Below are 12,168 nucleotides of genomic sequence, written 5' to 3' on the forward strand. Positions count from 1 at the left end.
AAGATGTTATGTGGACATGTGTCCGGAAACGCTTAATTTCCATCTTAGAGCTCATTTTAGTTTCGTCAGTATGTACTGTACTTCCTCGATTCACCGCCAGTTGGCTCAATTGAAGGAAGATAATGTTGACTCCGGTCCTTGTGATGACATGCGACTCATTGCTCTACAGTACTAGCATCAAGCACATCAGTACGTAGCATCAAGAGGTTAGTGTTCATCACGATCGTGGTTTTGCGTGTTTAAAAATGCGGGGTTGGCAGATGCCCATTTGGTGTATGGATTAGCACGGGGCAATAGCCGTGGCGCGGTACGTTTGTATCGAGACATATTTCCAGAACGAAGGTGTCCCGACAGGAAGACGTTCGAAGCAATTAATCGGCGTCTTAGGGAGCATGGAACATTCCAGCCCATGACTCGCGACTGGGGAAGACCTAGAACGACGAGGACACCTGCAATGGACGAGGCAATTCTTCGTGCAGTTGACGATAACCCTAATGTCAGCGTCAGAGAAGTTGCTGCTGTACAAGGTAACGTTGACCACGTCACTGTATGGAGAGTGCAACGGGAGAACCAGTTGTTTCCGAACCATTTACAGCGTGTGCAGGTACTATCAGCAGCTGATTGGGCTCCACGGGTACACTTCTGCGAATGGTTCATCCAACAATGTGTCAATCCTCATTTTAGTGCAAATGTTCTCTTTACGGATGAGGATTCATTCCAACGTGATCAAATTATAAATTTTCACAATCAACATGTGTGGACCGACGAGAATCCGCACGCAATTGTGCAATCACGTCACCAACACAGATTTTCTGTGAACGTTTGGGCAGGCATTGTTGGTGATGTCTTGATTGGGCCCCATGTTCTTCCACCTACGCTCAATGGAGCACGTTATCATGATTTCATACGGGATACTCTACCTGTGCTGCTAGAACATGTGCCTTTACAAGTACGACACAACATGTGGTTCATGCACGATGGAGCTCCTGCACATTTCAGTCGAAGTGCTCGTACGCTTCTCAACAACAGATTCGGTGACCGATGGATTGGTAGAGGCGGACCAATTGCATGGTCTCCACGCTCTCCTGACCTCAACCCTCTTGACTTTCATTTACGGGGGCATTTGAAAGCTCTTGTCTACACAACCCCGGTACCAAATGTAGAGACTCTTCGTGCTCGTATTGTGGACGTCTGTGATACAATACGCCATTCTCGAGGGCTGCATCAGCGCATCATGTATTTCATGCGACGGAGGGTGGATGCATGTATCCTCGCTAACGGAGGACGTTTTGAACATTTCCTGTAACGAAGTGTTTGAAGTCACGCTGGTATGTTCTGTTGCTGTGTGTTTCCATTCCATGATTAATGTGATTTGAAGAGAAGTAATAAAATGAGCTCTAACATGGAAAGTAAGCGTTTCCGGACACATGTCCACATAACATATTTTCTTTCTTTGTGTGTGAGGAATGTTTCCTGAAAGTTTGACCGTACCTTTTTGTAACACCCTGCATAAGCGGAGCAGACATGGACAGGGGATCACCCTAGCGAAGATACGGGCTGCAAATGGAGAAATCCACTGCGATAAGCCACTTTGACTAATGGCAGATTATTATTACTCAGAGACTGTGAACGAGTATCTCGAAAACGGTGAAGTTGGTCGAATGTTCACATGATACTGTCGTGAGCAACTACGGAAAGAGGTAGAAGGACAATGAAATTACTACTAATCGCTAAATGGGTGGAAATCCACGACTCTCCACAGAAGGTGGGTTTCGGAGGCTTGTCATCGCTGTAAAGTAGGATAGATGGTGATCTGTGGCATCTCTGCCGAAAGAGCACAATGCACACCCAAGTGTTTCGGAACACATGTTCATCGCATATTGTTGAACACAGAGCTTCGCAGAAGGCCACTCCTACGAGTTCGTTTGTTGACCCTACGGCTTTGGTTCAAAATGGTTCAAATGGCTCTGAGCACTATGGGACTCAACTTCTGAGGTCACCAGTCCCCTATAACTTAGAACTACTTGAACCTAACTAACCAAAGGACATCACACATATCCATGCCCGAGACAGGATTCGAACCTGCGACCGTAGAGGTCGCACGGTTCCAGACTGTAGCGCCTAGAACCGCTCGGCCACCCCAGCCGGCCCTACGGCTTTGTCAGTTTCGATTGCAGTGGGTACAGGACCATCGGGATTCGACCATCGATCAACGGAAACGTGTCTGCTCTTCGGGTGAATCACATTTTTGCTATTCGAGGTCGCTGGTCGTCTCCATAATCGCCGTCATTGAGGTGAACGGCGTCTCGAAACGTGCAGCACGCTGCAGACGCAGGCTGGTCGGAGCAGTATTATGCTATGGGAGACATTCTTCTGCCCTTGCATGGGACCTGTGGTAATAATCGAAGACACGCTGCTGACAGCTGTGAACAACCTTCATCCCTTCATGCTTGGTTTCTTCTCCGACAGCGACGTCATCGTTGATCAGTACAATTGTCCGAGTTTCGGAGCCAGAACCGTGCTACCGTGGTTTGAGGAGCGTTGACGTCTCGATGACCAAATTCCCCTGATGTAAATCCTATGCAACCCATGTGGGCCGCTATTGGGCACCATTACCTCGTGATCAGATCAGCGGCCCGTTATTTGCGCTAATTACAGGACCTCCGCGTAGACACTTATTGCCACGTATCTCCATAAACCTACCAACAAACAGTCTGATCCCTCCTACACAGAATCAGTTATGTATTTCGTTCCAAAGACGGACAAACAAGCTATTAAGCAGATGGCCACAATGTTTTAGCTCACCAGTGTACGTCCTACTCCCAGTGGTTTCCGAGCTGGAATACATTTAACTTTGCTTTGTTTCCATGACTAGTGGCGCGACTTATATGTTTTGCCCATCCAACCTCAGTGCAGTTTTATTCTAGCCCAACCCACCTCGTTGCTTTCAACATCTTTGCTCAGGATGCCTTTCTGCCATTTAGCTAGCCCATCAAACGCGCCATTAACCGTGGTGTGTTGCGTGTGAAGTAGTGCGAGAAACTGGGCGTGTATCGGAAAAAAGTGTCGGTTAATTGCTTTTGCATACTCGCTGGCTAAAATGCCACACATCTTCACTCGTAACAAATATGCACCCACGGTATAAATTTACGGCTTTTGCGACTATAGTGCTCCTGCTGCTGTCCAAGAATATCGTCGGCGCCTTCAGACACATCGAATTCCCAACCGTAAATTATATACCATAATTCCCATCACATTACACAAAACAGATATCCTTCCAAGTTCCTATTTTCTTCCGAAGTATATTTCAACAATCTGTGCTAGAACAGCGTTGTCCTACTACCATCCCACGACGACTTTCTGCACTTATCAGTGCCCACCAACACCTGTGTGGCGAAGTTTACCTGTGGAAAACTCGTATCCATAGCCCATATAGCGTGTCGACCATCTCTACAGTTGCGAGATTATCACACGACTTGAATCTTCTTACTAGTTATATGACCTTCGCCACTTGTTACTATTAATAAAATTCACTTATAAAGCCACTTTTACACAGAATGACCTCAACAACAAACGTAATAACCATCGATGATCGCAGGAAAAACCACATGCGACAGTGGAAACTAATTTCCAGGTTCGTTTTTCGATGAATGTTTAGTGCATCATGATCAGCAACATGTTGATAGGTAGCCGGCCGCGGTGGTCTCGCGGTTCTAGGCGCGCAGTCCGGAACCGCGCGACTGCTACGGTCGCAGGTTCGAATCCTGCCTCGGGCATGGATGTGTGTGATGTCCTTAGGTTAGTTAGGTTTAAGTAGTTCTAAGTTCTCGGGGACTGATGACCACAGCTGTTAAGTCCCATAGGTCCAGTATTTTAACCAGACTGCGTGCCTACGGAGTATCGCCTCAGCTGTGCGACTGGATTCGTGATTTCCTGTCAGAAAGGTCACAGTTCGTAGCAATGGACGGAAAGTCATCGAGTAAAACAGAAGTAATATCCAGCGTTCCATAACGAAGTGTTATAGGCCCTCTATTGTGCCTGATCTGTATTAACGACATAGGAGACTATCTGACTAGCCCTATTAGTTTGTTTGCAGATGATGCTGTCATTTACCGTCTTGTAAAGCCATCAGATGACCAAAACGAATTGCAAAATGATTTAGGTGCGAAAAGTGACAATTGACCCTGAATAAAGAAAAGTGTGAAGTTATTCGCATGAGTACTAAAACAAATCCGCTAAATTTCGATTACGCGATAAGTCACACAAATCTTAATGCTGCAAATTCAATTAAATACTTAGGGACTACAATTACAAATAATTTAAATTGGAGCGATCACATAGATAATGTTGTGGGTAGGGAAAACTAAAGACTGCGATTCATTGGCAGAACACATAGAAGGTGCAACAGGTCTACTAAAGAGACTGCTTACATGACACTTGTCCGCCCTATTCTGGAGTACTACTGTGGGGCTGACTTATGACATCGAAGATGTTCAAAGAAGGGAGCTCGTTTTGTATTATCGCGAAATAGGGGAGATTGTGCCACAGATATAATACGTGAATTTCAGTGACAATGATTAAAACAAATGCGTTTTACGTTGCGACGGGATCTTCTCATGAAATTTCAATCACCACTTGTTTCCTCCGATTGCGAAAACATTCTGTTGCCACCCACCTACACAGGGAAAATGATCATCACCGTAAAGTAAGAGAAATCGGGGGTCGCACAGAAAAAAGTAAGTGCTCGTTTTTCCCGTTGGCCGTTCGAGAGTGGAACGGTAGAGAGACAGTTTGAAGGTTATGAAACGTCGTGGCAGATTAAGACTCTGTGCCGGGCCGAGACTCGAACTCGGGACCTTTGCCTTTCGCGGGCAAGTGCTCTACCAACTTTTTTTTTTAATCTCATTTTGTTCGTGTTTGTTCGTTGCATCTGCTCGGGGCGGCCGTCGTAAGACATCCGTTTAAGTTCGTTGTTGATCGATTAACTCAGTTTTTTTTATTACAGAGGGCAGCCAACCTTCTGACCGAACACGCTGAGCTACCGTGCCGGCTATCCAACTTCGGCAGCTGTACACCGGCATAGTCGCTGTTTCCAGGCTTGGCCGGAGAGCCAAATGGGTTCAAGTGTTAGGGCCTTTAACATTTCGGTCACGTTCTTTTGAATGTTCTCCATAGTCAGAAAATTATCTGCCTTTAAGACATTTTTCATTTTCCGAAAAAGAAGAAAGTCACAAGGGCTCAGATCAGGTGAATAGGAAGGCTGTGGAACAACAGGAATGCCTTTTTATGTCATGCATTCCACTCTAAAGCTGATGGTAGTCCTTATTCGCAACTGCGAATTCATTTGATAACCAACAGCTCCACAGCCCATGACTCCAGGCACTGAGGAGGTACACGTCTCGATATTCATTGCTCTTCGCAACCATTCACCGCATCGACTACGAACACGTCGTTGTCGACCTGACTGCCTCAAACACAAATAAGGGGCATCATTGAACACAATAGAATGCCACTAAGTTGCCATATGACTGGCTTTACACATGAAACTGTCTGTATTCTGTGGTACAGTGTCAGTGGTAAACGATGCATATAAACTAGAGATCTCAATCCACCTTCCAGTTAACCTGCACTTATTTGTCTGTTCGTGAGAGCCAGTCGAACAATCCTACTTAATACCCGTGGCGTAGTCCTTCTGAAAGGACTCGTGCTTACATTTCTTGCCAGATATCTTCAGTCCATCTCGCCACCAATTGTTTTGCTGTTACTGCCACAAATGGCATGGCTCTGAGCACTATGGGACTTAACATCTGAGGTCATCAGTCCCCTAGAACTTAGAACTACTTAAACCTAACGAACCTAAGGACATCACACAACACCCAGTCATCACGAGGCAGAGAAAATCCCTGACCCCGCCGGGAATCGAACCCGGGAACCCGGGCGCGGGAAGCGAGAACGCTACCGCACGACTACGAGCTGCGTACCGTTACTGCTACAGTCAACTGTCTTTGCGATCAGTCGGTATGATGCTCCCATGCCCCTCATGACAATGTTTCGACGTTCCTTAAAGTCCGAAAGCTGCCGATGAGCTCTACTGCACGACCTCTGGACATCCTGCGTTGCGATGTCTATGTGGAAAGTTCCATTAACATTAGACACACCAACTAGGCATCGTGTGCTCTTCATATAAAGGAATGGCGTTTTTCGCGAAAAAAATACTGAAAATAAGCTGACATAAGACTGACGTTTTAATCATTATATCATAAAGGAATAGAAATACTGAAGCAACGTTCGGTTACGGTGGTCATTGTGTAACGCTTCCATTTCAGTCAGCGTATTCGACTCAGAGAAAAAAGTACGTTATTGTGAATATCGGTGCATTTATTTCCTTTCTGTACATTCTAACGTTACAAACTGATGTCACCGAAGTAAGACAAAAAGACTTTTAAAGGTAACCTGACGCGAAGGATGGATGCCCTGTATGGGGAGTGTGGAGTGGGCCACACTGGCGTTCGTAAAGAAAGTTCTGACGTGCTGATGGAGACGGATCGACGTCAGACTTGAAGTTAGGCTGTGGGTACCAGCGGTGGCGAGGGCAGTCGAGTGGTTGCGGTGCCTAGCGAGGATCTGCGCTACTTGCGGGGCCTTAACTGTTAGAAATGGAGCAACAGATCACCTGTCGGCAGGCGTGATGAGGAAGAGCTCATGAGCATTTCATGAAATGATTGGAGTATTCGTCTCAAGTAATTATGGAAGTAATGGAAAACCTGAACGAGGACACTCACGTAGGGATCTCAAATTTAGCTCATTCCGAACATGAACTACTCCAGTGTCTCACTCCCTCGGTTACTACAGAGAAGATACCGGTAATGCGGAATTTATCTCTATTGTATCAGTATGATCCACGAGTATTTGCTGCGTGTATTCCATTAGAACTACTGACAGCCTTGGGAGAGCCAGTCCTGACAAACCTCTACCATCTGGTGAGCAAGATGTATCAGACAGGCGAAATACCCTCAGACTTCAAGAAGAATATAATAATTCCAATCCCAAAGAAAGCAGATGTTGACAGATGTGAAAATTACCGAACTATCAGTTTTATAAGTCACAGCTGCAAAATACTAACGCGGATTCTTTACAGACGAATGGAAAAACTGGTAGAAGCCGACCTCGGGGAAGATCAGTTTGGATTCCGGAGAAATGTTGGCACACGTGAGGCAATACTGACCTTACGACTTATCTTAGAAGAAAGATTAAGGAAAGGCAAACCTACATTAGTAGACTTAGAGAAAGCTTTTGACAATGTTGATTGGAATACTCTCTTTCAAATTCTGAAGGTGGCAGGGGTAAAATACAGGGAGCGAAAGGCTATTTACATTTTGTACAGAAACCAGATGGCAGTTATAAGAGTCGAGGGGTATGAAAGGGAAGCAGTGGTTGGGAAGGGAGTGAGACAAGGTTGTAGCCTATCCCCAATGTTATTCAATCTGTGTATTGAGCAAGCAATAAAGGAAACAAAAGAAAAGTCGGAGTAGGTATTAAAATCCATGGAGAAGAAATAAAAACTTTGAGGTTCCCCGATGACATTGTAATTCTGTCAGAGACAGCAACGGACTTGGAAGAGCAGTTGAACGGAATGAATAGTGCTTTGAAAGGAGGATATAAGATGAACATCAACAAAAGCAAAACGAGGATAATGGAATGTAGTCTAATTAAGTCGGGTGATGCTCAGGGAATTAGATTAGGAAATGAGACACTTAAAGTAGTGAAGGAGTTTTGCTATTTGGGGAGCAAAATAACTGATGATGGTCGAAGTAGAGAGGATATAAAATGTAGACTGGCAATGGCAAGGAAAGCGTTTCTAAAGAAGAAAAATTTGTTAACATCGAGTACAGATTTAAATGTCAGGAAGTAGTTTCTGAAAGTATTTGTATGGGGTGTAGCCATGTATGGAAGTGAAACGTGGACGGTAAATAGTTTAGACAAGAAGGGAATAGAAGCTTTCGAAATGTGGTGCTACAGAAGAATGCTGAAGATTAGATGGGTAGATCACATAACTAATGAGGAGGTATTGAATAGAATTGGGGAGAAGAGGAGCTTGCGGCACAACTTGACTAGAAGAAGGGATCGGTTGGTAGGACATGTTCTGAGACATCGAGGGATCACCAATTTAGTATTGGAGGGCAGCGTGGAGGGTAACAATCGTAGGGGGAGACCAAGAGATGAATACACTAAGCAGATTCAGAAGGATGTAGGCTGCACTAGGTACTGCGAGATGAAGAAGCTTGCACAGGATAGAGTAGCATGGAGAGCAGCATCAAACATGTCTCAGGACTGAAGACCACAACAACAACATGGTTAATCACCCATTTATTCATTCATTCGCACGTCGTGTTCCATCTGCACGCTGCTGACCATGTGGACTGTTTACACTTGATCCACTCACTCCCGCCGATTGCTGTTGACACCATTACAGCAGACTCTGCTTCGCACGTTCATGCATGCAGTACTGCTTGGTTCTGTTTCGGGTTTGTTTTTCCTGCAGCGTTAGTTCTACCACATCAGCGATACACAGCTGTGTGGATAGGATTACTGATGACTAGTTGGCTGATATGCACCTTATTGTGGGCTCAGTAAATACTGTGGACGCCATACTGAGGGCAATGACATCACAATACTTTTCTGAGGGTTATTTGAAATTTGGAAATTTGTGGTAACGTCCTCTGGGAGAAAACGGCGGAGTTCATCGATCCCTAGGCTTACACACTACTTAATTTAACTTAACCTAAATTACGCTAAGGACGACACACATACCCATGCCCGAGGGAGGACTAGAACCTCCGACGAAGTGAGCCGCTCGAACCGTGGCCAGGCGCCCAAGACCGCGTGGCTGGGGGGTTGTTGCACTACTCTGTGGTACGTGTTGTGTGTTTTGGCGATTACATATTACATCGTTGTTCATTGGTGAGAAGGTACTTTCACGGAAACGAAATTAACGGGATAACAATCCGAATAAAGCCGAAGTACATTATTACTCTGCGAAGAGCCGCCGGATACTACGGTGTCCTGATACCAAAATACTCAGATAACGTTCCTGAAGTACCTCCGAAAGTTTCTCGCTGGAGATAGGGCTCATCCTGTCTCTCTACAGGTTGTCCGAGGAGGAATGGTCGATATTCTGGTATGTGACCAGAGCGATCATTCGAAACAAAGCCGTCTAGTAAACATGGGTTCTAAAATGGATACCTATCATTAGAGGTAATCTCTTCTACTGAGCACCTGCGCATAGCTCTTCAGGTATATGTTTCAGAGCGCATTCTTATTAGACAATTTTTCTTGTTTTGGTCCATACTACTTCCATCCAAAATGTGGAAAAGAAAGAGCTTCCATTATAAGAGGTTTATTTCACTCTCATGGTTCAGATGGTTCTGAGCACTATGGGACTTAATACCTGAGGTCATCAGTCCATTAGAACTTAAAACTACTTAAACCTAACTAACCTAAGGACATCACACACATCCGTGCCCGAGGCAGGATTCGAACGTGCGACCGTAGCAGCAGCGCGGTTCCCGACTGAAGCGCCTAGAACCGCTCGGTCACAGAGGCCGACTATTCCACTCTATCGAACATGAACAAGTGCTCATAGCTCTTATGGTATGCATTTCAGCGCCCATGTTTACCAGGCTTTCTTTACATCGAGTCATCGTTCCCGTCATATCTCTGGACACTCACCAGTCCTCCTGTATTTATCCATTACGAGACGATAGGCAGCTGGTTTGAATTTTGTACAGCTACAGGGGTAGGTCTAAAATATGGAAACACAGCGAGAAATACATCATAAAGGCAGATGCTAGCCATGCCTGCAGGTTACCGTGTTGTATCTGACCATGAATCGCACCTGTGCAGCGTCCTCAATACTTTGCTAATATCAGTCGTGGAGAGAAAAGTGTTCTGTATATTTGGATTGCATTATATCGTAGCTAAGTGAATTCGAGGCTGGCAAATTGTTACTGCTGGTATGATGGATTCTTCGGTAACCAAGGTAGCCGAAAGTGTTTGGTGTTTTAAGAGGGTCCGTGTCAAAGATTTATACGGCATACAGGAAAATCGGAAAAAATCATTTGCTACGTCACAACGAGGACCAAAGTGTGTCTTGATTGAGCGTGGTGGATGGGCGTTGAAGAGAATTATGACGAAAAATGAGAGGACGGTAGCTATAAAAGTCACGGTGGAACTGAATGTCGTACTCGCGAATCCTATTAGCACCAAAACAACATGAAGGAAGTTCCACAAGCTTCGAATTGCAGAGCGATCTGGAATTCCAAAATCATTAATCAGTAATGGAACTGGTCGTAACAGACGGACATGGAGCAATTGAAGGATGTCACTTGGTTGGATGAGTCTTGTTTTACACCGTGTCTATCTTCTGGCCGCCCCAAGAGTGAAATATGGCTAGACTTGGGTAACGATTTGTGCAGTCATATCGCGATACTCCATGGACTCCTTGGTTACAGTCCATCTCGCTTTACTGCCAAGGATATGTGACTATTTTGGCTGATTATGTCCGTCCGCCGGCCGGTGTGGCCGAGCGGTTCTAGGCGCTTCAGTCCGGGACCGCGCTGCTGCTACGGTCGCAGGTTCGAATCCTGCCTCGGGCATGAATGTGTGTGATGTCCTTAGGTTAATTAGGTTTAAGTAGTGCTAAGTTATAGGGGACTGACGACCTCAGATGTTAAGTCCCATAGTGCTCAGACCCATTTGAATCAAAATATTCTGGTAAATTATGTTAGAAGTCGCAATGAAGTATGCCTGTACCTCGTTTTTTAACGTCGGGCAAATTTCAGTTTCCTCCCTCAGATCTACTGGCAACAAAATATGAAAATACACTGTTAAGTCTACCCGGGGCTGTATAGTCTACAGGGTGAAAAGTATTTAAACCGACAAACTCTGGGAGGTTGTAGGGGACATCAAAACAAATATTTTTCCCCAATGTCATTTTTTCCTATGAGGATTATTTAAACCAGTGGAGATCATATTACGCTCTTCAGTTGTTAGAGGCCGTATTACGGTTGTTAAAGGGCGTATTACGCTCTTCAGTTGTAGGCAACTGCTGTCCACCAGTGTAGTAGTGCATTGTCTCTGTTTACTAATGGATCGATACACCTGGAGTGAGTACACTGATATGGTTGGTGAGTATTACGTAGCACACCACAACGGACGAGCTGTACAGCGGGTTTATCAACAATATCCTAATCGCCGCATCCCGCATCATACGACCTTTGCTGCTGTGTACCAACGTCTGCGTGAGATCGGGTCATTTAGCAGATTACCTGGACAGGGACGCCGTCGCACGGCAAGAACGCTGCAATTTGAGGAAGTTGCTGGAAGACGTCCCGCTTGCTACAAGACAACACATGTTGTTCCAACATGACGGGGCGCCGGGACATTTCAGTCGTCGTGTGCGTCGATTCCTGGACCGACGGTTCCCAGAAACGTGGATTAGCAGAGGTGGTCCTGTATTATGACCTGCTCCATCCCCAGATATGTCCCCTCTGGACTTTTTTTGTGTGGGGAGAGATGCGCAACCTTGTTTAGGCAACTCCTGCTGCACCATAAGAGGATCTGGTTGCCCGGATAGTAGCAGCAGCAGGAACAATTCAGGATACTCTTGCGGTTTTTGCCCGTGTCAGACAGAACATGATCCTACGGTTTAACCTTTGTTTACTTGTCAATGGAGGCATTTTTGAAAATCTACTGTAATTGAAATTGGGTTGTGTTAATGTGTTGTGTCTTGGTCATAATAAAATGGAAAAGTGTTTCTTGGTTTAATTAATTTTCCGCCAGAAATATCTTCCTCTACCGGTTTAAATACTACTCATAGGAAAAAATGACATTAGTGAAAAATATTTGTTTTGATGTCACCTACAACCTCCCAGAGTCTGTCGGTTTAAATACTTTTCACTCAGTATATGGACAATATTTTACGTCTATTATTGTGCAATGAATTTGGTAGTTCTTCGAAAACCCGCTCATATTGTTAACTACTGATGCGAAGTTAAATGTTTTTTCTTTCCCTCCGTTCTCGTCGTCTAGATGAGTAATACAGCTTAGTGCGCTTGCCAGCCGCTAGATGGCACTCTTCTCTTCCCTTGTGGCAGGTTTCAGTGTTGT

The sequence above is a fragment of the Schistocerca piceifrons genome, chromosome 7 (assembly GCF_021461385.2).
Source record: "Schistocerca piceifrons isolate TAMUIC-IGC-003096 chromosome 7, iqSchPice1.1, whole genome shotgun sequence".
NCBI classification, from domain to species: Eukaryota; Metazoa; Arthropoda; class Insecta; order Orthoptera; family Acrididae; genus Schistocerca; species Schistocerca piceifrons.